This window comes from Lynx rufus, unplaced genomic scaffold (genome assembly GCF_022079265.1).
Source record: "Lynx rufus isolate CCGP_SWC_20201006 ecotype Redwood Valley unplaced genomic scaffold, mLynRuf1.p SCAF_5, whole genome shotgun sequence".
NCBI lineage: Eukaryota > Metazoa > Chordata > Mammalia > Carnivora > Felidae > Lynx > Lynx rufus.
In genome coordinates this window covers 81,296,950-81,324,901 of record NW_025814867.1, presented here as the reverse complement: position 1 = coordinate 81,324,901, position 27,952 = coordinate 81,296,950, and the positions used below count along the sequence as shown (strand labels likewise).

The 27,952-nt window shown below is 42.7% G+C and overlaps 1 protein-coding gene across 1 annotated transcript in view; it reads right to left on the bottom strand.

The window, feature by feature from the left end:
* Positions 1-25,209, bottom strand: part of IL1RAP (interleukin 1 receptor accessory protein) — a 124,811-nt gene extending 99,602 nt beyond the window's left edge. The window contains exon 1 of the mRNA XM_047100087.1: positions 25,052-25,209. The gene's annotated coding sequence lies outside the window, so the exon portion shown is untranslated. The remainder of the gene's footprint in view (positions 1-25,051) is intronic.
* Between the last annotated feature and the right edge of the window lie 2,743 nt (positions 25,210-27,952).

Sequence of the window (27,952 nt, the reverse complement as noted above, 5' to 3'; positions counted from 1 at the left end):
TCAAGATCTGTTTTCAATAACAGGAAAAAACAGCAAGTGTTCACTGGGATTGTTCTTATATAGGTCAAATAATTGTCTGCTTGATTATTTATTTACTCTTTTTATTTTGTTTATAATTATATTTTTATATGATTACATTTATTTTATTTTACTTGATTTATCATGTTACTGATCATTTTATATTTTATTTATTTATTTTATCTTATATATTCATTTATTATATTTACTTTTGTTTATATTTATTGTAATTTTACTAATTAACTCAGCAGTTTTGTGAAGGGTCACAGACTTCATCAGAATTATACAATACAGAAGTGTGATTATGGGACAAATGAGTAGAATGAATAAGGAAACTATACGACAAAGATGTACAGACTAGAAGAGAAAACAGAGTGTCAGACAATAAGAAAAACAATCATGCCAGGGAAAGTGGGCAACGTGGAGATGTTGGGAAAAAGAATCTGAAAAGAATCTGTAAGAGGAGATAGAAGAAGCCCTTTTGAAATGATGAAACTCCTCCCTTTCCAAGTTTTCAAAAAGCAAACATAATCAACTAAAACAATGTTATTTTCCTGAGATCAGATGCACCAAAATCTGATTCTAGACCTTACTCTGACTTTGTGATCAGGCTTCCAATTCTTAAAACAAATACACAATCGTGTTGTACAGATATAACTGTATTAATAAAATATCAATATGAAGTTTTTCTGTGTCTTAAATATAATCCCTTGCACAGTAAATTCCCATCGCTTCTGAAAGCTCAAATACCCCCTATCATTGAGGTACTTTTCAAAGCAGTGGGAGGAGAAAACAGATCTGATAGTGGGGCAAGCCCTTTTGTGCCAGGGTCTGTAAAACCTGGTCACAGCAATGGCAGGACTGAGACCATTTGAAAGATATCTTGCTGACAAGAATCATGAAAATGTCCTTTATTCATATATTTCCCTCACATATCCAAGTTCGTTGAAAGCAGAGGCTTTCATTCAACAACACGCACTGAAGGGTTTCTACTGTGTGCAAAGCCATCCGCCCTGCCCTGCAGACAAAAGATGAGGAAGACACAGTCTCTGATCACAAGACACAGTCTATCAGAATCCACCAACACAAAAGCCATCAAGTGAAACGCAAAGTTAGATGTCTGTTCTAAGACGGTGCTTCTGGAATAGTAATGTGCATAAGGATGACCTGGAGATCTCGGTAAAGCAGAGATTCTGATGCACTAAGTACAAGACAAGACTCAAGGGTCCACATTTCTAAGTCACCCCTGGAGGCTGTTGCTCCTGTGCCACAAACCACAGACTGAAAAGCAACAGTCTAAGGGATAAAGCGCAAATAAACAAAGGGCTATGGAAATGCAAAGTTAGAAGTGATGCCTTCTAGCAGGTAAGTTCAGCTGGGTTCCACAGAGAAGATTCTGCATTTAAAGAGGTAGAGAAGCAGAGGTAATAGAGGTGTGTGTCTGTGTAAGCAGGTGAAACCAGAAAAAAGGAGAGGGGAGAGTGTAGAGGAAAGGAGTCAAGGAAAGAGGAGAAGGAATTGAAAAGAGAGAAAATGAGCTGAGCAAAAGTTCTGAAAGCAGAAAAATGCATCAACTATTTAGAGAAAAGCAAGGTGTCTGGTAAGATCAGAGTGCAATTTGCAAAGGCGGTGACAAAGACTTATGGGAAATAGGCCTAGATTGATCAGCAGGAGAAAAATGATGGGGTCATATGGATTGGACTCTTTTTTTTGGGGGGGAGGGACGTCTGATCACCAAAAAGGGAAGCAAAGTCCAGCTGTTAAAATAAATTATTCCAAAAAAAATCCTAGAATGTAGGTCTTGTTTAAAGTTATTCATATTCCACATTTGGACATTTATAGCTAGGTACCCAAAACCATTACTGTTCTTCAATATAATTTGCCTTTCTGCAAATCATAGCCCAGCCTCAGCCAAATAACCTTTCTTCACACAAGTCTAGGAGTGCCTGGGTGGCTCAGTCAGTTAAGCCTCCGACTTCTTCAGCTCAGGTCATGATCTCAGGTCCATGAGTTCAAGCCCTGCCTTGGGCTCTGTGCTGACAGCTCAGAGCCTGGAGCCTGCTTTGGATTCTGTGCCTCCCTCTCTGCCCCTCCCCCGCTCATGCGCACACGTGCGCTCTCTCTCTCTCTCTCTCTCAAACATAAATAAACATTAAAAAAAAAAACAAGTCTATGTAGGACTGAAAAAAATATGGTCTGCCCCAAACTCTTTCAGTGTCTGCCATTAGGACCCCTAAACTCCAGCAGTGGTTCAGTGGAATCACAAATCATTTGTATTTATTCTGAAAACCTAATAATATCCAAAAACATTTCAGAATGTAACATACTGGAAAAGGAAGTTAAATGGGTTTATAAGAATATATAGAATTTGCACAGCAGTCAACATGGAAAGGCACAGCATAGTCAGTTCATGGTGGCACAGGGCAGGGGAACTCACAGGATGCCCAGGAAGTTCAAGTAAACTGCCAGACCCTGAATGGACAAGTTCATTGCCTTCTCTGCCAACATTACTAATAACAATAAAAAGAAAAGAAGGGATATCTAAGGTACCTAAGGTAAAGGTATCTAATAAATTTTCTATCAGTATTTGTTTTTGTGTCTGTCCGAATCAGTAAAATTTGTAAATGTCATGATGGGTTCTTTGGGATAGGATGTGGGTCTCACTTAGCAAGAGGCTCCATGTCAATTGCTTAAATAAGTCTGGAGGTAATGAAAAACATAAGAACAGTAAAAATTGCCCAGAGATACATAAATGAATAGGCATGTGATAAAGCAGGTATTAAATAACATTAACAGTAGAATCAAGGTAACGGTTCTATGGATGTTCGCTGTCACAGCTTTTCAACTTTGCTGCATGCTTTTATGTTTGCATAACAAAATGTTAGGGTAAAATTACCTATGATTCTATTACTCCCCCTTTAAAAATTTTATTAAGTAGAAGGGGTGTCTGGGTGTTTCAGTTGGTTAAGCATCTGACTTCGGCTCAGGTCATGGGATCTTGTTGTCTTATGAGTTCGAGCCCCGTGTGGGGCTCTGCGCTGACAGCTCAGAGCCTAGAGGCTGCTTTGGATTCTGTGTCTCCCTCTCTCTGCCCTTCCCCCATTCAGTGTCTCCTCTCTCTATCTCTCTCTCAGAAATAAACAAACATTAAAAAAATAAATTAAGTAGGAAGTGAAAATATTATGTCCCTGTCTTCTCTCTTTTTAGCACTCATTAATCCCATTCCCAAAATTATTACATGGAACTACCAGATTTAGAATTTTACATTTTTTGCATATAACTTTTTTCTTTATTTTTATTTTTACAAAAATTGAACTCTACATATCATTCACATTTATCCAGATCAGTTCACATAGTTATACTGTTATACTTCACTCCTTTTATTTATTTATTTAAAAAAAATTTTTTTAACATTTATTTATTTTTGAGACAGAGAGAGACAGAGCATGAACAGGGGAGGGTCAGAGAGAGAGGGAGACACAGAATCCGAAACAGGCTCCAGGCTCTGAGCTGTCAGCACAGGGCCCGACACGGGGCTCGAACTCATGGACCGCGAGATCATGACCTGAGCTGAAGTCGGACGCTTAATAGACTGAGCCACCCAGGCGCCCCACTTCACTGCTTTTAATAACTCAATACAATTCCACTGCCAGCTACACCATACATAGTGTGTTTAACTATTTCCCTATTGATGGTGTTTTGATTATTTTCAGAAATTTCATACCACATTTAGTATGATTAGGTTATTTTAATATTAACAGAAAAAAATCCATAGGTCCCTTGCACATACCCAGAAGACCACAGGAAAAATCTGAAGTGATTCTAGTGGCTAAGAAGCATAACATCTAAAAGGGGAGAAAATCAAAATACACAGAATCAAACGCATACGGTTATAGCTAAACAGCTGGTAACTCAGTTTACTAGGCAGTATCAATTACCAAGCAAATACCCAGTAGCTAACAACTAGGCACACTAGCGACAGAATGATTTCGGCACAAACTTAAGAAAATTAAGCCACTTCAAGCATCCTCAGATCCTCATTCTGCTAACTTGCTTATCTGAGTCCTTATGCCCAAGCACAGAAGAAAAGCAAATTTGAATGGAAGGCAAAAGGCTTTTATAAGTAGGCATGTTGATGGCAGTGAGAAAGTGGAGCTATTGAAAGCCAACAAGAAAACTAAAAAACAAAACAAAACAAAAATATATATAATAAACAGTGATATGGAGCCTGGGACCATTTAGTGTTAAAGCCTTACATATTTTAACAGGCCCTGAGGACATCATTATGCACAATATAAAATAATTGATGTTCAAAATCATGGCCCTGAATTATTAATTAAAGGTATAATTTCTCAGGATACTCACTGTAAGACAGCTGTGTGGTATGGAATACACTTTAGAAAGACATAGTATTAAAACAGTTACAAGATCCTTGATCACAGAAGACAGGGAAAAAGCCCTAAGCCAACCACCTCACTCAACAGAAAAACAAAAGCAGGAACATAACTTGATTGATCCAAGGTCAGTGGGTTGTTGGAAATAATCAGAGCTGCCATCCAGGAGAGGCGAATCTTACGACACTGTGTTTGTGGCCACCCCACGGTTACAAAATTGACAGTTAGGAACTGTTGCCTTAACTTCTCGTAATGCTCTCCAACCCAGAAAGTAGTTATCCCAGAGTCTTTTCAGAGAGCCGAGGTTTTTACCTTAAGAAATACTGTGATCAGAGGTGTGAGTGAGTGGCCCTGCTGGAGGACAGAGAGTGAATTATAAGGCATGGTTTTTCTTGGAGAAGTAGACCTTCTAAACCCAAGAGAGAGAAACGCAGTGTTTATTGACAATGGAGAGAGCAGCACAAAAGCGAACCTAAAAGATCAACACATTTAGCATGGGAAAAACAAGTTGTGTGTGTGTGAGTGTGTGTGTGAGTGTGTGTGTGTCCTTGCTAGCATGTATTTCTGGTCACCAAAGTATTGTTTAGGATCAATCAACGTTGAGAATGTAGGCTGATTCTTTCTCTGAAGACTCATCATTGCTAAATAAACGGAACAGGCAACGGATTTCAAAGAAAACTGCCCAAGGAGGCAGGAGACCTCCATTCAAGTCTCTGTGTGCGTCTGGACAAGGGCTTCGGGGTTGTGACGTGTAAAGTGAGGGAACTGAATCTGAAGATCTCTAAGCTTCCTCATGGTTATGATTCATGTTTCTAGTCAGGTCTTAGCAAATAAAAATGAGACAAATAGGGGAAATCCCAATAGCATGTAGTATGCAATACAGACAAAGTTTCATATATTTGCAACAAGGGCTTGTTGCAACAAAGGCGTTCTGAGCCCTGTTTGAAATAGAGGCCTTCTTTTCCTAAGCCCTATCCTCCACTTCGCTGCTTTTTTTTTTTTTTTTTAATTCTCTCCCTCTTTCTATCTTCTTATCTAGATGACCTTAAGAAAATCAGAAAGGGCCTCAGAAGCCCAATTATATTATTTGGACACTATTTGGGAGCCAGAAGCTCAGGAAGGAGCAGTGACTTTCCTGAGGTCAACAGCTTGCTTGTGAAAAATGTGGGATCACTTTTGATTCCCAGGTGAGACTTTCCTCTGATGAAGCCATGCTGCCTCCCAACTCTGAAAAACTACCAGAAACTATAACTGTCCCCTAAAAATAACACACCATTTATATCCCAGGCAAAAGTCATGTCTAAACAGGCAACAGGCCTGTGTCAAAGGAAGACAGCTCCTCGGGCCCAGGGGCAAGGAGCCAGCTGCCTGGAGAAGCTAAAGCCGCTGCTCTCTTCCCACGACTCCGTGAAGATTTATGGTGTACACGGGGAATCCTGGCCAAACCACCTCCAGGCAGTGTTGGACCAGATCCCTAAAGGAGTCCCTGCAGCTATGAAGCTTTTAACATGTTTATCTGCGGGGGCCCCCTGACAGCTGTGAGTTCCTGAAGCTTCCCTGTAAGGAACAAGACCATACTTTGAGATATCCAAACGTGAGAGATTTGAGCCAAACATCCTTAGCTGTAACATTTCATTAAAAAAAAAAAAAAAAAAAAGTTGAACTGGGTTGGGGATTGGTAAAGTCTTTGTAAATCCTGAGGGGAAAGAGCTCTGTATTTAGTGTGAATTCTTACATGCAGCACTGGCCCGGTGTGACCGCTGCTCATTTTGGTAACTCTCTTTTTATTCTTTTAAATTAAAGCGGTTAATCAGCTGCTGGGCGCTTTCTATCACTGCAACGCTCCTTCCTTCCAGAACCCAGGCAGTGTCTCAATTCTGACATTCAATCAAAGGATTACCATTTTTGAACAGCACAGCTTTCAGATTAGTAGTAAGCCAATTAAAAAAAAAAAAAGAACAAGAAAGAAAGAAAGAAAGAAAGAAAGAAAGAAAGAAAGAAAATAGACAAAATAAATAAATAAATAAATAAATAAAAAGAGAGAGAGCTTTGCACTCCTGATACCCTGGCCTGCAAGCCGCTAGCCTTTGAAACGGCAAGAAGAAACTGCTCTCAAAGACACTTTCTCAGACGCTGCCAAGTGCAGAGGGACTATTTCTCAGGGGAAGCTTGTCTGGGCTGATTCGCACTTGTTTCAGGGTGTGTCCCCATCCCCTCCGAGAGGTCTGCCCTGGGCAAGACCGCATTCATCAGTCATTTAGAAAAATTAAAAAAAAAAAAAAATCCAGAGCTGGCAGCCAGTGGGAGGTTTTCTACACGGATGTGCACTCCCACGTGCTCCAGTCACAGACATGACCGGGCTGGTGAGAGCGCCCGACGGATCCGTGCCAGGCCCAGACACAAGTCCTCCATTCTGACACGGAGCACTGCCAAGCGGGAAGGAACCACATCCTTCCTCATCCTAAGGCCCCTTCCTAAATTGAGCAGTTGTTCCACGGGGAAGGCACAGGGGGGAGGGAGGAGGCGACATCACTAGTTGGTGTTCATTGTAACAAGGGGAAACCTTTATTCGCGATATGAAGTTTCTAAGTGAATTCGCCACGGGATCTCAACGCCGGAAAGGCCCTCAAATATCATTTTGACTCGGACATTTTCCAATATTCAAATATCCCTCTGACATCCTTGCCAAGCGGATGTGCAGTCCCTCTTTAAATATATCTAAGGATGGCGAACTCATTACCAAGTTACTTTTCCTATGGCCCGAACTGTAATAAGTGTCAACTTATGTTGCGCTGGACTCTGATCCCCTGGAATCTGTACCTCCTTGTCCTGGTTGAGGTCTCTGGCATCATGTCAGAAGCCTCCCTCTGTCTTCCACAGACACCTGAGGGCATTCAGCTCGGTGGTTCTGGTATTTGGAAGCAGCATTGCCTTATCTCCACAGACCTCACTTTCCAAAATGGGAGACCAGGGCTTTTACCAAGCACTTGTTTCCTTACTTGCTTCTCTAACCCTCAAATGTAAGAAAAGGATATTGAGGAAATGAAAAGATCACTAAAACAGGAAAAACTAGCATCAATTGATCAAGGCACCTCCTATGCTACCCAGACTTAAAAGGGAATTGAAAAAGGAGAAAAGGAAGCAATATGACCGGTGGGTTAGCTCACCCATGTTGGGTTTCTAGGGAATTATCAGACCGATCAGTGTTGTAACTAAACATCTGTCACAAGATTCTCATGTGCCCCTAGGCAAACTGGATGGGGCCACGGGACAGAGGGTATGCCTTGGCAGAGTGAAGCAAAGAGCAAAGTTTCACCAGGACTTTGGAGTCTCACAGACTAGACTCACATCCTCTATAGCTATGTGAGTTTCTCAACCACACTGAGTCTCCATTTCCTCATTGGTGGATAGGTCAGTAAAACAACTCATGAAATCAAGTATGAAGATGATGTGAGATAATATTATAAAGCACCTGACACATAGTAAACACTCAGATTTCTCAGCTATTATGTTTTATTATTATTACCAGAAGTCTAGCCTTCAATTCTCCCAAATTTTTCCCGACCCAGCGTAGCAATGCAGAAAGCAGAAAACCCATATATCTGGTGGGGTGAAATGAGGCCAATTCTCACGTGGCAGAACCAAAGCAAGAGAAACAGCATCACAGTGGAAAGTACACTGTAACAGAGCTTGGAGGACCAATAACAAGGGCACCTGGGTGGCTCAGTCTGTTGAGCATCTGACTTCAGCTCAGGTCATGATCTCACGGTTCCTGAGTTCAAGCCCCACATTGGGCTCTCTGCTGTCAGCACAGAGCCCACTTTGGATCTTCTGTCCCCGCCCCCTTGCCCCTCCTCCATTCACGCTTGATCTCTCTCTCTCTCAAAAATAAACACTTAAAAAATTAAAAAGAAGACCAATTACAGAGTTTTGGCTAACTCTAAGCAAGACACATCCCACTCTGTCCTATTTGCAAAGCCAGGGGTTTAGCTTTTTTGACCCTAACATGCTAGTATTCTCAGAGAACCATTACAAGTCTTCTGTGTAAAGACAGCGAGGAAGGCTTGATTTCCATAAGCCTCCTCCCTCTCCCCTGAGTGATGTCTCTACATGCAACCGTAAAAATTCCACACACCGTGAAGCACAGAACGTGAAGTTGTCACCCCAATTTGATATTCCTTAAGGATCCCTCTAAGAGGACACAACACTTCAGGGGAGCACTGAATGGAGGTTATAGATTTTGTACTCACTTGGTATTCGCTGTTGCAATCGCAGGAGACAAAGCATTAGGTGTGTTTGTTTTAAATAAGTCAAGACAAGTGAATGAGCTCTGCCATGTTTCAACAAGTGGGAAGCCAGGAGAGATGTTTTATACACATTCAGGAATATGTGCTTGGAAACGCTGACAGGAAAGATTTACAGAATGACCTAATTCAAAGATGTACGGATCTCCTGGGGAGATCCTGGGTACCTACTCAGGTGTGCTTTTGTAAAGAAGGCCTTCCTCTTTACTCTGTAGTGTTCTGTGCTTTGGTAGAAGGCAGTAAAAAGCCTGCCAGGGGGTGAATGAGGAATCAGACAGCTGCCACTATAACACTGGGGTTACAAAGAGCCTACCCTCTGGGTAGAGCAAGACCTTGCAAGTAATGAAGTCCAGAAACTGTGGGCAGATTTAGAACAGGGACACAGAAGAACCAGAGATGTGCCCCACAAAGATCATCGGGCAGTGGTGCATAGTGTGAAACAGAAGGATGAGCCACAGAAAGGTATCCACTGGATCTATGGACGTGCAGTGAGTACCCTTGAATCAAGGGCTAAGTGGTTACTTGATCCTTACCACAATCTCTGAGCTTCAGTTGCCTCACTGAAGCCAATTCAGACCAAACTGACCTTGGGGAGTCATCGTCAAAGCAAACGAGGTAAGGGACACATAAGCAATTTGCAAATTGTTAAGCATGTGGACAAACATAAGAAAGTACTCCTATCACTACTCAGTAAAGCTAAAAAGCATTATGTTACTGAATTAAATAAGCAATATTTATTTTTATAGGCTCTTCCTCCCAAAATGATACTGACATGCTTACATAAGCCAATTTCATTTCAGTCAACGTTCCAATTACCTATACACTTCTTCTTGCTTTTCACATACTGAAGGCAGAATCATCAGGGAATTTTTAAAGAACCAGTTACCAATATATGTCAGAAGGACATTACAGTCAACATATTAGCCATAGGTCAAGTCACGTTGGCTTGCAATTGTACACTAATATTTTTAGTTCCTGGGATGGTCCTGAACAATCACTTACAATGATTCTAAGTCACTTTCCCAAGTGAAAATAAAGGAATGCAATCGTTTTTGCCTGGACCATTATAATCGAGTGTTCATTATTCCCTTCCTAAGTTCCAGTGCTATAACACCGAATACCAGATCTGTCTAAAATACAGATCTGATAATGATCCTCCCTTGCTCAAGAATATTCAGCACTTCTCCTTGTCTTACAGATTTAAGTGCAAATTCCTCAACAGAGTATTTAAGATCCTCAACAATATGGCTTTGGCTCACCTTTTTTAAATACGATCTTCAATGACCCTGGTGCTTGAATATCATCTCCCGCTCAAACTGGGCTCTCCCCAAGCAAGGCACCAGCTTCCCCCCCCCTCACTTTATGTTTTCATTTTCCTTTATCTGGAGTATCATTTGTGGTTTTTAACTGTCAGCTTAGGTCAGCTGGAATTATGTTTTCTGGAATCCCCTTCTCTGCATGGTTCTTAGATAGGGGTAGCCACAGGGAAATGCACACGAGATTTGGAAGGGACGTGTAGCAGTATCCATTGCTTTGTGAGGGCCTGTCTAGGCTCCTAGGTACTACTGACTCTCACATACATAACTGCTGATCTGGTGGCTGATCTAAGAGGGGGCAGCAGCCATACCCAATGTACCTTCAACGTCTCCAGTCCAAGGCCAGGCAGATGTGGAGCTCTGTGGCTAAGACCCCCAGCTCCTTCTGCAGGCCATTCACATTGGCCAGGTTAGGTACAGAGAGATAGTCAAGGGTTGTCCAGGTTTTTCTCTTCCCCATCACATCCAGCTTTTCTTCCTGACTGCCTGCCTACCACAGACAGAAGTAGTCTTCTACAGTCTTCTTCGCCACCTCCTTCTCATCTCCCACTGTTCCCTTTTGAGGCTTTAATTGTCCAGCTTCCCCCCCCACACACAATTTTAGGTACCATCCTTATAATAAATCCCACATTCCATATTATTCACCCGTATCATTTATTCTCCCTGGTTGGACCCAAACTCATACACTAATATTTTTACACTCCCCACTAATCTATGTCCAAAACCTGCCCATTGATTCAAGAATCACTTCAAACACCACCTCCTCATAAATCCTTTCCTGAGTGACACAGGTGTCTTTTTAAAACACTAAAAGGGGACTATTACTCAGCCATCAAAATGAATGAAATCTTGCCATTTGCAACCACATGGATGAAACTGGAATGTATTATGCTAAGCGAAGTCAGTCAGAGAAAGACAAATACCATATGATTTTACTCATATGTGGAAATTAGGAAACAAAACAGATGAACATACGGGAAGCAAAAAGAGAGAGAGAAACAAACCCTAAGAGACTCTTAATGATAGAGAACAAACTGAGGGTTACTGGAGGGGAGGTGGGCAGGGGATGGGCTAAATGGGTGATGGGTATTAAGAGGGGCACTTGGGATGAGCACTGGGTGTTGTGTGTAAGTGATGAAACACTAAATTCCACTCCTGAAACCAATATTACACCATATGCTAGCTAACTAGAATTTAAATAAAAATTTGGGGAAAAAACACGAAAAGGTCTTTCCATATATCTTTTAGTTATCTTACATACTCTTACACTCTTCCAAATGTTGTACAAGTTGTATTGCAAACCTCTGTGAGCATCTTATCTTTCAAAATGATCCATAAATTCTTGTTCTTCAGGGGTTGTGTTTGTGTAACGATATTTTAATCTCCATATCTCACTAGTGACTTACCTACAGAAGCTTCTCAGGAAACATCCCAAAGAGTAAATGAATTATCCATGCTACCACTCCCTTTTTAATATCACAGGTAACTAAAACTCAGTGCTACAGTATATGGTATAGCCTCACTTACATGCAGACTATTCTGGGGCCACTTTATTCTTTCCATCCCCTTCCCTTAGAGAAGAGCCTGTCTCATTCGAATCCAACCCTGTATATTTTTATCGTACACACGGCTCTAACAAAACTCGTCAGCCTGCTCCCTAGTCTCTAGTAAAGCGGAAACAGCTAATTATATGGGGAATGGAGAGAAAGCTGCTAGAGGAAGACATGCTGAAAGTAAGAAAAAAAATAGCAGACAATGGAAGAGAGGACAGAAATTTATGAAAATCAGATTACATAAATTTAAAAGTATACCACTCTAGGGCCACTTATTACATGGGTACATGATCTCATCTCAATAAATTTTAAAGGAATTACAGTCCACTCCAATAAGCTGTCCTGAATCACCAAGATTAAGTAATGCCACCTATCTTAGAATAATCTCCTTCTGAAATTATTTTTAAAACAAAAATTTTACAAGAAAGTTACAGGTGGCTCAGTCAGTTGAACATCTGACTCTTCATTTCAGTTCAGGTCATGACCCAGGGTCAGGGGATAGAGCCCCGTTGTCTGGCTCCATGTTGAGCATAAAGCCTGCTTCAGATTCTCTCTCTCTCTCTCTCTCTCTCTCTCTCTCTCTCTCTCTCTCTCCCCTTCCTCAGCTCATGTGCCTTCTCTCTAAAAAATAAAAAAAAGTTACATATTGATATCTTACTATTTAAAAAAAAATCCCACAGCACCTCCCATTCTCAGGAAAAGAAAAAGCTTTTTATTTTTTTTAAATTTTTTAATATTTACTTTTGAGAGATAGAGAGAGAGAGAGAATGACAGAGTGCAAGCAGGGAAGGGGCAGAGAGAGAGGGAGACACGGAATCTGAAGTGGGCTCCAGGCTCTGAGCTGTCAGCACAGAGCCCGACACAGGGCTCAAACTCGTGAACCATGAGATCATGACCTGAGCCGAAGTTGGGTGCTCAACCAACTGGGCCACCCAGGTGCCCCCCAAAAAGTTTATTTTTATTTTTATTTTTATTTTGTCATGCATTCATTCAACTAATATATAGTGAGGGCCAACCAAGACTCAGGAACTGTTCTCATGCTTGTGTGTATGTGTGTGTATTGTGTGTATGGACCTTTCCTCCAAGGAAATCATCAACTTGGGCCATGTGAGATGATAAATTTACACCTTTTAAATATCTCATAAAAAAAAAGGTCATTGTAAGTCAGCACCCTATTGGTTTCTTACAAAGATGCAAGCAAATGCAATCAACCAAAGAGGACTGAGTTCATTGCTACTAGTTTCTTCCAGGGCAAAATAAACTGTCAACTAGAATGAAGCTTCTTGCCTTCCCAACACAACCTTTGCCTCATTTCTCTGCCAAACATCTTTTCACTGCAGGGAAGATCCCTGGAGACACCAAAGGTGCTGCAACCCTGCACAATTTGCTTTGGAAGAAAAACGTGGCAAAACACAGGTAAGAAATATTTGATTTTATCATCACCGCCTCCCCAGTACATATATGGAGGCAACTATAACACCCTTTAGTTTTATCCCCTGGCTTAAAACTAAAACTTATAATTTACATAAGGTTGCAATAGTTGGATTAGATAATGAAAATAAAGCATTCAGCACAGCTTCTGGTACACAAGAAACATTGCATCAATATTAGTGTGATGATTAGCAAGAGGTCCTAAACTTGCAGCAAGCTCTGTAAATTAGCCTCATTAAGGGTTATCTAGGGTAAAATTTGAGTCTTCTCCTGCTTTCCCTTTGCCACCCAGAATGTTCTGGAGTCATCACAGGAATGTAAAATAACTTCCCAGCAAGCCAGGTCCAGCTGGGCAGAAGGATGTGCAGGGTGAGAAGTACTGTCTACAGGTATGTCAGATGTCTGGAAGAGAGAGAGACAGGGCAGTCCTACAGCATCTTGGCTCCCATATCATTCCCCAGGACTGGCCCTTCTACCTGCAGGAGTTTTCTGCTGAGGGCAAGGTACCAGAATGGGTCCTAGAACAAAATTAGTATCACTGATTATAGGATTGGATCATTGGCTCTGAGTTTTGAAGGAAGTTAGTAAAATAAGCACAAGTGAAAAACTGCCTGAGTATGTAAGTGTAAGCATGTTTGGGGAGGTTATTTTAGTTCAAAAAAATAATAAAAATAGCTCAAATGGACTGAGCACTAATTATGTTCCAGGCACTGTGCTAAGCACTTTGTGTACATACTTAATCCTAACAACGATTTTATTCTTGTGCCAACAACGCAGATGAGGACACAGGTTTAAAGATGTTAAGTAAATTTACCATATCCCAGAGGTAGTGAGTAGCATTACCCTGCACAGATTGTCTCATTCTAAAACCCACTTTTCTTTATCACTATGCTAATGAAACAATACAACTTGAAGAATAGGTCACGTATTCATTCACTGATTCAATACATTTATTGAACTATTCCTCATATTCTCATTGACCTATTCCTCATCCCACCATAAAGTGGGACAAACAGAGATGAATAAAATATTCAGGGTCACTTCCAATCAAAATGCAGGATGGTATAGTGGCTCAGCTTGCCCAAGTTCAGATACTAGCTCTACGACTGACTGTGATCTTGAGCCTCAGTTTTCTCTTCCTCAATGAAAAGTAATAGAGAATCAAGTCATTCTGTGGTTTCAACAAGCTAATGTTCGTAAAGCACTTAAAAGGTGCCTGGCATATGTTTTCAAGCTATTTTTAGTTTATATTATTAAAGGCATGTATGAGACTCCATATGCATATGTAGGTGAAGAGTTCATGAAGGAATTTTATTTCTGGAAGAGTTGGGCACCATCTATTACGTGGAATTAAATTTGCCTTTCATACACTTCCTCCTCAATACAGCAGATTTCCGAAACTGGTATTGAAAATCTTAAAAGGAAATAGCTCTGGGTGCAGTGTTTTGGGGGACTGCTTACATAAAACACCTACACAAGAACTGTAAAATTTCCAGCTGAATTGAACTGAGCAGCAGTGCCTACATTTCCATCCATTACTTACTGCATGTGGAAATAAGAATATCATTTGAGAAAAAGCAAAGGAATCTGATTTTGCCTATTTTACCTGTGTGTGTGTGTGTGTGTGTGTGTGTGTGTGTGTGTGTGTGTGTTGAGACATTCTAATGGGGGTTTGTCTGTTTGTTTGGAGACATTCTAATAGGAAAGTCCATGAATGACACATCAATGAAACTGAACGGTCTCTCTCCTCTGTTCATAGGGGATCAGAAGAGTTTAACTCCTCATCTAATAAATAAATTCTTCCATTTTCCTTCACTCTCTGGGGCTCCAAATATGTCAAACCTGGTCACTATCCTCCTTCAATCCTTTCAGTGACTTTCTTTCTGCATTTTGCATAAAATCCCAACTCCCGCCCACCGCCTGAAAGTGTGATGTAGCCCCAGCTTATATTGCGACCTTATTTCCAGCCCCTCTTCCCCTCTCACCTGGCCCCTGCCCTCTCAGCCATGATTTCAGACCAGCCTGGCTCCTTCTCAGGCATTTTCCTTAGCTCAAATGTCGCCTTCTCAGAGGTGTCATCCCTGACGACCCTATTTAAAACTGTCCCTCCTCCACATCCCTTTAGTGCTGCTGTCATTGTTTCATCTCAGTTCCTTGTTTCTTGCCCTGAAATCATTTGTATTTCTTCTGTCTGCTTGTCTGTTATCTGTTCACTTATATTGTTCTTCTGTCTCTCTCCCTCCTAACAAGGAATTACCTCAACATCTCTGCTTCCCAAAGCAATTTTTGACTGTGTATGTTTACATATGTATACATGTGCATAAATGTATATATGTGCATAAACATATGTGTGTACATGTGTGTATGCATGTGTGCATAAATGCATATGTGTACGTGTGCACGTGCATAAACACATATGTGTTCATATGTGTGCATGTGCATAAACATGTGTGTGCACATGTGTACATAAACACGTGTGTGTGCGTGCATGTGCATAAGCATGTGTGTGAATGCATGCATGTGCATAAACATATATGTGTGCCTATGCACACGTGCATAAACATATTTGTGAGTGTGTGTACGTGTGCATGAATGTGCATAAACATATGTGTGTGTATGTGTGTGTACAAAACAAGTTTTTTATTTCAATATTACATACATGATTTGTTTTCTTGTTCAGTTCCATTTCTTTCTTTCTACCCCTTGAGGACAAACAATTATACTAACACCTATCTGTGCATGTATTTATTCATCATTTACTCAGGATTAAGTAGTTGCTATTTGCCAGGCACTGTTCATGGCATACAGCAGACAGCGGGGTCTCTGGCCTTGAGGATGTTACATTCTAGTGGGGGTGAACTAAACAATAAACAATAGACAGACTAAATTAATTAAATAAATCACATGTGGGAGCTGAAAAAAGTGGCAACTGCTATGGAAAAAGGAAAAGCGGGCAGAGTGGGTAAGTCAGATGAGCAATGGCATGGGTGGAGATGGGAAGCAGGATGAGGGGTGATTTTATGTAAAGCAATCAAATAGGCTTCTTGGAGCAGATATTTGAGCAAAAGCTTCAAGGGGATGGGGGAGTTAGCTACGTAGTTATCTGAGAGACTGGGTCAGAGAGGAAACAGAATGCAAACTATACAGGGTCTTACAAGGCAGTTTTAAGACTGGCTCACACACCGAGTGAAATAATGTGTGCTTACTTGTGCCAGCTACTGCCTGGGGAACTTCATTTGTACTAACTGATTTAGTCATCACAACAACCCAATGAGTTATGTGCCATGTTAATCTCATTTCACACGGAGAAGTTAAGTAATTTGCCCAGGATTACACAAATGGAGCCAGAATATGAACCTATGTAAGTCTCCAAACCCCTACGATATAGTGCCTCTCAGCATAGAAAATTCTGATCCAGTGATTCTCAGACTTCGGTGCAAAGGCCCTCGATACCTGCTTCTTTAACAAGCTATCTGTATGATTCAGATGTAGATGGCCCAGCTATCACAATTTTCACCAGTCAAATTCCTCCTCCACAGGAAAACTTTCCAGATATTTTAAGGTAAATATCACATTCACTTCCTATACTTACCATCCCCTTTGTCAAATTGGGAAAAATTTCCTTAGACGAGCAGAAGCATCTACTCAACATACCCACCCTCTCCATCAGAGTTTCATGTGAATTTCATCACATGGGTGAGGGTTTGGGGCAAATAGCAGCGCTGAATGGGGAGAGGGATGAGTATTTACTGTGGGACCTATGGGTGCCAGTCTAGGGACTTGATACATTTCATCTTGCTTTAACCTCTGTAATATATATATAAGTATATAAAGACAGGTACAGATACAGATATTGATGTGTATCTATCTAGGAGATAGCCAGAGTATGCTAATTTCCATTTCACAGATGAGGAAACCAAGTCTACATGGGCTGAGCACGCAATATCTGGGGTTCAACGACTCTAAAACCAGCCAACTTTTCACTACCCATTCTAATCATTCACTCCCCAACCCCTGCCATTGTTTCATTCTGTAATTGGAAACCGAAGTCCAAGCTTCCAGAAAAGTGCTATTTAGTGTGTATTTCCACTCTGCAGCATCCATCATTTCTGTAAGTTGAAAAAACTCCTATATTTATTCAATGAGAGCCAAGCTTCTTCCATGGGCACTAAATTAGCTCAAAAGAATAAAGCAGAAAATATGCACTCATAATGCTAAAATTCAAATGAAAGCCAAATATTTTATCTCTTTATTTCTTTGTAGAAGATTATGGTGATTAATGGTGATACAGAGCTTGCGTTATATAAAAAAAGGCTCTCTTTTCATTTCCCAAACAGCAAATGTCAATGTGCATAACCCAGCCATCTCTTTTCTCTTCCCACACCCAAACCTGCATCCTGAGGGGAAAACAGTGTGTAGGTCATGGGAATGTGGCAGAATCCCATCCTGAAGGACATGGAAGGTGTCTTTATGGATCTGACTCCCAGTGCAACACTCAGTTGTGAGTCTCACTGAGGACAAGGAGGCTGCTGGGTGTCTGGGATTTAGGGTGCTCCACATGCCATGGCGTGTGGGTGCCTCTGTGGCAAGAAGAGGGTTGTTCTTCTCTTGGCTTTTCATGGTATCTTCTAAGTCATTACTCTACAGGCACAGACTCATAGAACACCGTACCTTAGAGAGCATCTTGTCCACATTTCTCATTTTAGAAGTGGGAAAAAGGACCCTGAGAAGGAAAAGCAATTAACCAGTAGTGGGTTGGACTGTTGGACTGAATCATTAAAGGGAAAAAATACATATAACTTGGAGTTAGAAAGCTGGGGTCCAAGTCCCAGCGCCACTAGTCACTAGCTATGTGGCTTCAGCAAATATTTAGCCTCTCAGACTCAGGATGAAAAATGTTGTTGCTTTAATTACCTCAAATTATTGTAAAAAAAAATAGTGTGTGTGTGTGTGTGTGTGTGTGTGTGTGTGTGTGTGTGGGTGTATATACGATAACATTCATTCTGAGGGCTTTTACAGTTCTATATAAACAAAAACTATTATTGTTTGAACCTAAGTATTATACTTCCTACTCCAATATCAATTTGGGCATGCAGTTGAATATCATTGCAGATGTTAATCATATTAGATGTTAAAATCCCCATGCACCAGGCTCTTAACAAGTGTTATGGCATATGAATGACACCTATCAAAAGCCTGATGAAAGGGTTTTAGTATCCCTTCTTACAGATGATGAAAATAAAGCAGAGACAGACCAAATAACCAAACGCAGGGAAGCTGGTCTGGTTCTAGAGCTCACAAATGTTACACGGCCAAAATTTTAGGTTACCATAGCATCTAACCATAGCTGGCTTAAAGAACTGTGTTATCTCTGAAAAGAACACTTTCAGATAGCAGTGTTTATAAAATGACTGGTTCTCTTTTCTGTTGTCTTTAGCATTGATTGGAAAAGGAGGAAACCAGTGTAATCATGAGGACTTATGTGCCAGACAGGTAGAAACCACAGGCATCTCCTGGATATAAACTAGATATAAAAAGTCACCAGTCTTTATCCAAATTATATCAAATAATAATAGCTGGACGGATGCATATTCTTCATTGCTTTTAGAAATCTTGAGATCAGAGTTCACTGCAGCTGCCTGCTTCCCTGGAAACTTCCTACTTTCTTTTGGTTAATTAATTCATGACAGTTGACACTGGCCTTGCTGTCAATATATGCAAGTGAGCACTTCCTTCCCTTCCCTCTGTTTGCAGCAAAACACCCTTTATCATTAGAATAAAAAATGTCCTTTTCCATCATTGAGCCAGTGATGTCCAACTTTCTTTCTTTCTTCCTTCCTTCCTTCCTTCCTTCCTTCCTTTCTTTAATTTTAGAGAGGGAGGAAGAAAGCGTGAGTGAGGAAGAAGGGCAGAGGAAGGAGAGGGAGAGGAACGGAGGGAGAGGGAGAGAGACAGAGAGAGAAAGAGAGAGAGAGAGAGAGAGAGAGAGAGAGAGAGAGAATCCCAAGGTTCTACACTCAGTGTGGAGCCCAAGGTGGGGCTCAATCCCATGACCCTGGGATCACGACTTGAGCTGAAATTCAGAGTCAGATGCTCAACTGACTGAGCAACCCCAGTGCCCCAATGTCCAGACTTCTTAGACTCTGTGATTCCTTAGCATTTTTTCAATTTTCTGTGACCATAAACTTAAAGGAATTAAAAGTTACCTTGTTAGTCCGTAGAGATGGCCTTTGAGATACTTAGAAACATAATAAAGCATGAGAAAACTAGGAAACGTATTCTGGGCTTACTTGACACAGTATGAAACCATCATTCACTTAACTCTGTTCCTTTTATATACAAGGCACTGTGCTACGTGTCTCAGCTGCTTAGGTGCTAATCAGGGAGTTGGACAAGAACACAAAGGGACAAATTACTGGCTCAGAGTACAAGCAAATAACTAAAATCACAGTAGAGATAGGAAGAAGATGGTAAAGCATTTAAAGGGGTCCATGGACCAGGAAGGAGCAAGAAAGGATTCAAGCAGCATTGTAGGAAGGACAGAGGAGGAGAGGAGATGGCTGCTGAGGTGGTATGGTGTGGGGACACAAGGAGGGGACATTCCTAGATCTAGCTATACAAGTCTTCCGATTTTATGGTTGGGGTCTAGCAAATGTGGTGGTATCATAGACCAAACGACTTTATACTCAGGCACACACCAGTTCTAATTCTCAGTAATTGGATCACCTTGAGCAAGTCTGTAAGTGTCTCTGAGCCTCAGTTCTTCCATCTGTAAAAGGCAGACAATAATATACACCCAAGAGTTACTTTTATGCTTAAATGAAATGACAGAAGTGCATGCACCAATGAATGTTGATTTCCTTTGCCCTCCTCTGTTTGACCGGAAAATAGATCTCTCTGCATAAAACATAGGGTATTTTCTGTTTATTTCCCTTTCCCCTTCTAGCCTAGACTTTCACAAAGAGATACGGGGACGGAATTTCAGAGTTAAAGGAAACTTTAAAATAAATAAATAAATAGCAACATATTGCAGAAGGAACTTAGGGATCATCCTGTACAGCTCGCTCACATTTGAGGCCCAGAGGTAGAGACTTCTCAGTCACAGCCAAGGTAATACCAGGATCAGAATGGCAGGATGGGGACAGGTGGGTAAGCAGTCCTAGCCCAGGCTCTCAGTTCTCATCCAGAGGCCACACAATTTCAGGTCTTTCTTACCCACTTAACCTCTCTGAGCCTTAGTTGCCTCCAAAAATACCCAGGATCATTGCAAGAATTGAATGAGGTGATGTCTGTAAGGCACTCAGTACAATCCATGATGGAGTTCAGTAAAGAGTAGTTATTAAATTTTGATATTCACGTTTAAAAATTTTTTTTAAATTTTTTAATGTTTATTTATTTTTGAGAGAGACAAAATAGAGCATGAGTGGGGGAGGCACGGGGCGGGGGAAGGAAACACAGAATCAGAAACAGGCTCCAGGCTCTGCACTGTCAGCACAGAGCCCAATGCGGGGCTCGAACCCACAAACCATGAGATCATGTCCTGAACTGAAGTCCGACGCTTAACTGACTGAGCCACCCAGGCGCCCGATTTTTAATGTTTTTAATGTTTATTTTTGAGAGAGCTAGAGAGAAAGAACGAGCAGGGGAGGGGTAGAGTGAGAGAGGGAGACACAGAATCCGAAGCAGGCTCCAAACTCCAAGGTGTCAGTGCAGAGCCCCACGCAGGGCTCAAACTCACAAACCGCAAGATCATGACCTGAGCTGAAGTCGGACGCTTAACTGACTGAGCCACCCAGGTGCCCCTTGATTTTCACATTTTAACAGACGAATACATCGAAGGAATGTATGGCAGAAGAATGAATCCGTGTTTATTAAATGCCTCCTGTGACTGAGGTGCTGAGAGAGACTCCAGCTTCTGGGCAGGCATCAGTGTCCCTGTTTCCCAACTGAAGAGATGGAGGTTCATGTCAACACTCTACCTTGCCCCCTGCACCTGTCAGGCTGCACCACTCCACACGGCTCCAACTGCCTGAGCTAGGCAGAATATAAAGTCAGGCTACAAGGAGGTATCCCCATCAGTGCGACAACCCCATCCGTGTGACGACCCCATCATTACATCCTCACTTTTTAAAAAAGAAAAAAAAAACAACCAAATTTGCTCAGTTTTGAGCAAATGAGTAGCTAACCCAAATTAATCCTCCAAAATATCAGATGCCAAATGTTCTGTAACTTGCCAGTTCATTGGGGCTTTTATTTCTCCCACAGAACAATTTCCAAAATGGGCAAAGAGCACAGTAGGTGGCTCTCTTTAATATTTCACGGGCAAGGCGACAATGACTCACCAGGTCCTACATCTGTGTCACTAGCAGAAGCCTGACAAAGTTGAGCAACAAATGAAACTGTGTGTATGCTGGAGATAACCTTTATTTTATTTTTTTTCTTCTGCCTCCTCCTCTGACTTCCTCCAGCTACATTCTGCTTTTCTAACAGTGCCAGGTAAGATGACGCTAACTGGGCACCTTTTGGCAAATGCAAACATATGCTTCCAAATGCCAAAAGCAAGGAGCAAAACATTTCTCCCAGAACTGCATTTGCAAGCCTGTCTGCTTGCTGCAGAGCAGAGAAACCTGATGGCCTGTGGGGAGTCTCAACGGATAAATGGCCCCATTGCCTGGGCCAGAAACAGATCTGTTCATTTTCCTACATAAGCCTGCAGCCATCAGTTTCCACAGGGAGGACTGAGGCTCCAGACCAGTGATCAGCACCCGCCAGCAGCAGTGAGTGGTCTTTTCTGCAAATGCCGCCTGCGCATACTGTTCCCTATTCCATCCTGGACCCACAGAATTGGTGAAAGAAGTGAAGAACGCTATGGCCACTCGTGACATTTGTTCTTCAATCTTCTTACTACCCTGTGAATTAGCACAAGGATGACAGAGGGAGCAAACCATTGAGAACAGGAAGAAAAAAACGTGACATGTCTTCACAGTACTCTTCCTCCTAGGACTGGAAAGTACATTACATCAAACACAGGAGAGTAGGCAGGTTGCCTTAGAGATCGGGGCTTTCAAACTTCCTCTCCTGAGAGCTGGCCCCCCTAAACTCTACAGAGCATGTTGACGAATTGTTCCCTCAGCAAGGAAATTTCCTCTTTGGGATAGAAAGGATACCCTGCAATCACCAGCCAAGTAAGGCCAACTTAACTGAAGTAAATTGTTAAGGAGCTCATTGAAGATGTGACAGGGTGTGACGGAAAAAGCCCTTAACTAGAAGTCACCAGGTGTGAACTGTGTATCCAGGGCTGAAACTTAAGAACCATGTGACTCTAGAAACCTCTCAACTCTCTGAGTCTCATTCAGTCTCTTTCTCAGTAAAATTGAGACCAGCTAAGAAGAGATATTGTTTAATGAGCACCTACTCACTACATCTACTTCACATTATTCTACTTAATTTTACCCTCACGCAAATCCTTGGGGTAAGCATTTTCTTTTCCATTTTAGAATTGGATAAAATGAAAGCTCTAAGTGGTGAAATAAATTGCTCAGTATTACCTAGCTACACAGGTATTAGAACTGAAATTCGAATTTGGCCACAAAACCTAAGCTCCTTCCACTATTAATATGCCTGCCACGTCCTTCCCTCAGGGCTATAGCAAGTAGCAAGGAAGATCATATATATGGAATATGCCTTGGAAATTTTAAAGTTCTCTCTGCATGTGTGTATGATTTTTGTCACAGGTAATCTGGATAAGGAGAAAAGGTATAACAGGGTATTCTTTCTTTAAAAAACCAGAACCAAAAGAAGTTACCTTCCAATCTCCCTTCCATTCCCTTGTTCTGACCTTATTTTTAACATTTTCCTTTTGCCCACAAGTCACCGGTTTCTCAGGCATGCGTTCAGATGCATACTGGCCAGCTCATCACAATGCATGCACACGGAACAGACTGACGGAAGCAAGTGATCCCACCCTCTGCAAACGCTTGGTGTGGGAGGCATCTCCAGGGGCACCACCAAGTTCTTCCTTGCCCTCAAGATGTATCGCACTCCCCCCTATGCACTCATCAATACCCCACACAAACGAGAGGGACTGGGAAGCAGGTAGCTAACTACAAATGCTGAGAACTCAATTCAGACACTTACGGCATAGCCAGGAGACAGTAGTAAATAACTGTATGAAGTCAATCAGAATAAAATCAATTTTCATGAGCATGGTGAGGATATATGAGGAGGTTTTTTTCATTTTAAAATGCCAATAATTAAGGAAGACAAGAGTAGGCATTTGTAGTATTTCTGTTTAAATAAGGCAAGTTTGTGTCCACAGGGACTGAATTTTGCACCACCAGTATATAGTCCAAAAGAAACACATGAGAATTGTGTTGTTGTTTTCCTACAGTAAAAAAAAAGAAAAGAAAAAGAAAAAAGAAAGAAAAAGAAAGAGAAAATGAAAAGAAAAGAAAAGAAAAGAAAAGAAAAGAAAAGAAAAGAAAACGAAAAGAAAAACCATAAAGTTGCTTGTCTGACCAAAGACAGCAGGAATACAAGGCTTAGATGGAACTTCCAACTTCTTCTCTTGTCTTCCTACTTTTTGTCAAATTCCAGACGCTCGTTGCCAATAAAGGATGCCACAGATCAGGGCTTCATAGACCTGAGGCTTGGCCTAACATCTAGGGGGTTTGGCATCACTGAGAAACATTCGTTTTGTATTCCAAGTCAAGCATCCATGATCAAAGTTACATGGAGACAGCACTGGGAAAACACTTTTGGAGCAGTTCAAACTCCAAAAAAGTAAACACCACAACATCCCAGATTTAAAAAAAAAAAAAAAAAAAAAAAAAAAAAGTCCCTGTAAGGTGGTATGAAATCACCTTTCTGAAAATCCCCTGTCTTCACGGTTACTGTATAACAATATTTACAATAGCAGCCATCAATCTCAAACTAACCAGGTGCCATGACAGGCACTGTGCTAAACGTACTATCTGAATGATCCCATTTCGTCCTCCCCACGACCCTAAGGGCTTCTTCTGATCCTTATAATCTCCATGTTGCGGCTGGGGGGAGGGGAGGGGGGGGAGGAAACACACACACACACACACACACACACACACACACACAGTACCAGAAGGACTGCCTGAATTGCCCGACCAAGTTCACACAGCTAACACTGGGCAGAGCTGGACTCAAAACCAGGTAAATCGTCCTCTTGAGCCCGTAGCTACCCCAGGATCTGTGAAGCCAAGCAGCGAAAGCGCTTCAAGAGGCGCGGCGGCTCTCAATTTCACAACCGGAGGTGGAGGGAAGACAGACTGGGGACGGCTCTTAAAGGAAACGGCAGAAGTTTGCTTTTATGTTCGTGATTTTTTTCTCTGTAACTCGGCTTCCTTGTTCCATGCCAGCATTCAGAAGTGCCAGGGGCCATGGCTCCGTGAAGCCAGCTACTCCTAAACGAGGGGCATCCCATCCCCTACAGGACCACCGGCCTCCCCCGGCGCTGGGAGACAGCTGCGGGTACCAACCCAAGTCATCCGCGCCCGGGCGTCCCTCCCCTCGCCACCACCTCCCCGGGCGCCTGCCAGACAACCTCGGCAGGGGCATCTTTCTGAGAAAGCAGGTCAGGGGGAGACCGAGCGAAGCTGCGAGCAGCCTTTCCCCAGGCTGTCACAGCTCCAGGCTGGGAGCGGCGTGACACACGCTGGGACACACTGCCCTCTTCTATCTTCACCGCTCACAGCAGCGCCCTGGAGAAACCCGGGCGGGGGTACGCCAGGGTGGATCCCTTGAAGGGCTGGAAGTGGGGTGCAGCAACGCGCAGCCGTCCCCAAACTGCGGTATCTAAAGCTCCACAAAGCAAAGATGGGTTCGAGTCCTGGTCAGGGCACTAACTAGCTGTGTGACCTATCCCAGCCGCTGCCTCGCTCTGTGCCTCAGTTTGTCCTTTTGAAAAAATAAGAGGGTGGAAGAGATGATTTCCAGGGGGGTCTTTCCACCCTGAGAGGTGGGTAGGTGATTCCTCCAAGCCCTGCAGGCAGCGAGAGACTCACCTTTCTTGGGAAGCAGCGCGGGGCACACCGAACCGGTGGGGAAGGGTGCAGGGTCGCCCAGCACTGCTGCTTTTCGGTGCGTCTGGCCAAAGAGGAGCCCGGGGACCCCGATCCGGCCAGTCTTCCCCCAATGAGCCTCTTACTTTCCGCCGCACTTTCTTTTTCCCCCTTTGGGGCTCCTCCCCCGGCGCGGCGCGATTGGCGGGCGCCGCGCTGCTCCGGCTCCACCCGCAGCCCTGGCTCGCCAGCCCGAGGCGCTCGGGGCTCCGCGGAGCTGCGGCCGCGGGGCGGCACCGACGGCAGCTCCGCCCGCGGCGAGGAGGAGCCGCGCTGGGGCCGGACTGCGGGCGGACGCCAGGCTGCGCCCGGCCCCGTCTGCGCCTAGCCCCCGCCTGGGCTGGCTCGAGCGCGCCGGCGAAGGAGAGGGTGGGTCCCGCAGCTCGGCCCGCTGCCAGGCGCACGGCCGGAATACGCCCCCACCGTGCGCAGAGATGCACTCAGGCGTTCATTGCAAGCACCCTGTCTTCACAGGCGACATCGATGCCACCCCGCCTTTTCTCCCCGGGTCTGTGTACTTAGCTATCCTGCTGCAGCAGGGCCGTGAATCAATTCAGGCCACAGGATGTGCGCGAGCCCACCAGGTGCCAAGCACCGAGTGCGACAGGAAGAAACAGACAAAATTTCGGTGTTTCCGGGGCTCTTTCTCCGCCACGAGTGGCACCCGTGGGAACAAACAACTGGTCATGAGAGCAGGACTGCATCTGTATTTTCCACTGGTGGATACCCAGTGCCTAGCACAGTGCCTGGTACCAAGTAAGCCCCGAAGACGTGTGAGTTGAATGAGTGAATGAATGAATGAATGAATGAACGAACGAAATAAATCTCAAAAACATTACTTCCCCTTCTTTCATTCCCATTTCTCAAGGTTTCTGCCAGAGACCTCAAGTACTCTATCCCATTCTAGATGGTAGGCTGGATAATCATCCCAAGAGACTTCATGAAGATTTTCATTAAGTCAACTTCTTTGTTCAAGAACCTTCTGTTGGTGGTCCATCACGATTTCTTCCTGACTGGCGGGGCCCTGTCGTCATCACCTGTCCCCATTTCTGACACTTCCTAACAAAGGCCCTCTACCACATTGACTTGTCTCTTCACACATGCCTTGCCCGCCACCATCTCCTTGATTTTTTTTTCCTTCCACATTTAGAGTTAGCTAATTGAATCTTATGAATTTATCCCAGAAATCGGCATCCAGAGAGACAGAAGTTAAGGCAAAGGAGAAGAAGAGGGCCTGCGTGAACTATCAGGTGGAACTAGCGGGTGGCAGTCTCTGTGCATCTACCTGCAAAGATGGCCAGCAATGCAAAACCCAGACGGCGCCCATGCCTTCAAGGAGCTTAGCTCCCCAAGGCAAAATAACACTATAACGGAAGCTATAGAAGTGTCCATGTTCTTGCATTTACTGATATCATTTATGAAAATTAATTCCTGGAAACGATTATTGGTCCCTGGATACCTTTCCCAGAGTACATGCTCACAACATTGTTTCTGAACCCAAAGGCAAATAATCCAAAAGAATTTTTAAAATGACCTGTATGAAGCAAAAAGAGAACTGTTCCTTGATTTATTATTTATTCATTAAACATACTCAGGACATGGACTTTTTTTTCTGTTATAGTACCCTTATCAAGCACTTACATAGGTGCTTACAATATAGCAGGCACTTTGCTTATTTAATTCTCATGACCAATAGGGTACTACGATCATCTCCAACTTATTGATCAGATATAGGGAAGTTGTATCTTGCCCGCAGCTACAAGCCTACAAGGGGAGAATATAAATTGAGAACTATTGAGAACTGAGGCAGTCAGTCTTCCTGTTATTAGCCGCTCCACTGTATAGCCTCGTGTGCTTTCTAGAAGACAAGACTGTGTGCCAGGCACATGCTGGGGATTCAAAATTGAGCCACCTATAGTCCTGGACTGTGAGGGACTACTCAGCTTAATGAAGATGACACACATATAGACAAATAATCATTGCATTATATATTGAAATTTGAAGACAACATAAGTGGGAATGAAAATGAAAAAATAACTAATGCTATGTATGCACACAATAAAATAGCTGCTATCAAATTAACATATTATAAAAATATGTCTACAAAGAAAAATGCTTACAATATAATTAATAAGTTTGTGTAAAAGTCATGGAAACACATGGGCGGTAATTGAAAGAAATGTGGAAAGCGTGAATGTATTAGGATTATGAGAGTGTAAGCATACTTTTTCCTTTTTTAAATTTGTTTTAATGTAAAAAGAAAAAAATGTTAAGAACTCACATACTACGTATTCAACGAACAGTTGTGCCATGAGCGAATGAATGAATGAATGAGGCTGCAAACTCATTGGTGTCAGTACCTAACAGTGTTGGGTGTGTAGGGCATGCCCAATAAAATATTCTGAAATTGGTTGAAGTATTGGAAATGCATGACTTTCTTCTTCCCTCTGCTACTATCCCTCACCTTTTCCCTCTGATTATCTTTACTCGTGTGCCTCAGAATATTGCTAGTCCCTTGAACCCAATCCAGTCAGAATTTGGGCCCTAACACTTCGTAGTCAAGGTATCTAATGACCTCCTCTTTGCCAGATTCAGTGGTTAATTCTGTCTTCATCTTACTTGACCTATTTGCAGCATTAGATACAGTTGATCAGTTTCTCCTTCAAACTCCTTCTTACCTGACTTCTCTTTTTCCATTGATTCATCTGCTACTCCTTTCCAGACTCTTTTGTTGGTTCCTTCACCTCTTCATCATCGCTGAAGGTTAGAATGCCCCAGGGCTGATCCTTGGTGTGCTTATGTTCCCTGCCTGGGAGATCATATCCAGGCACATAGCTTTCTCAG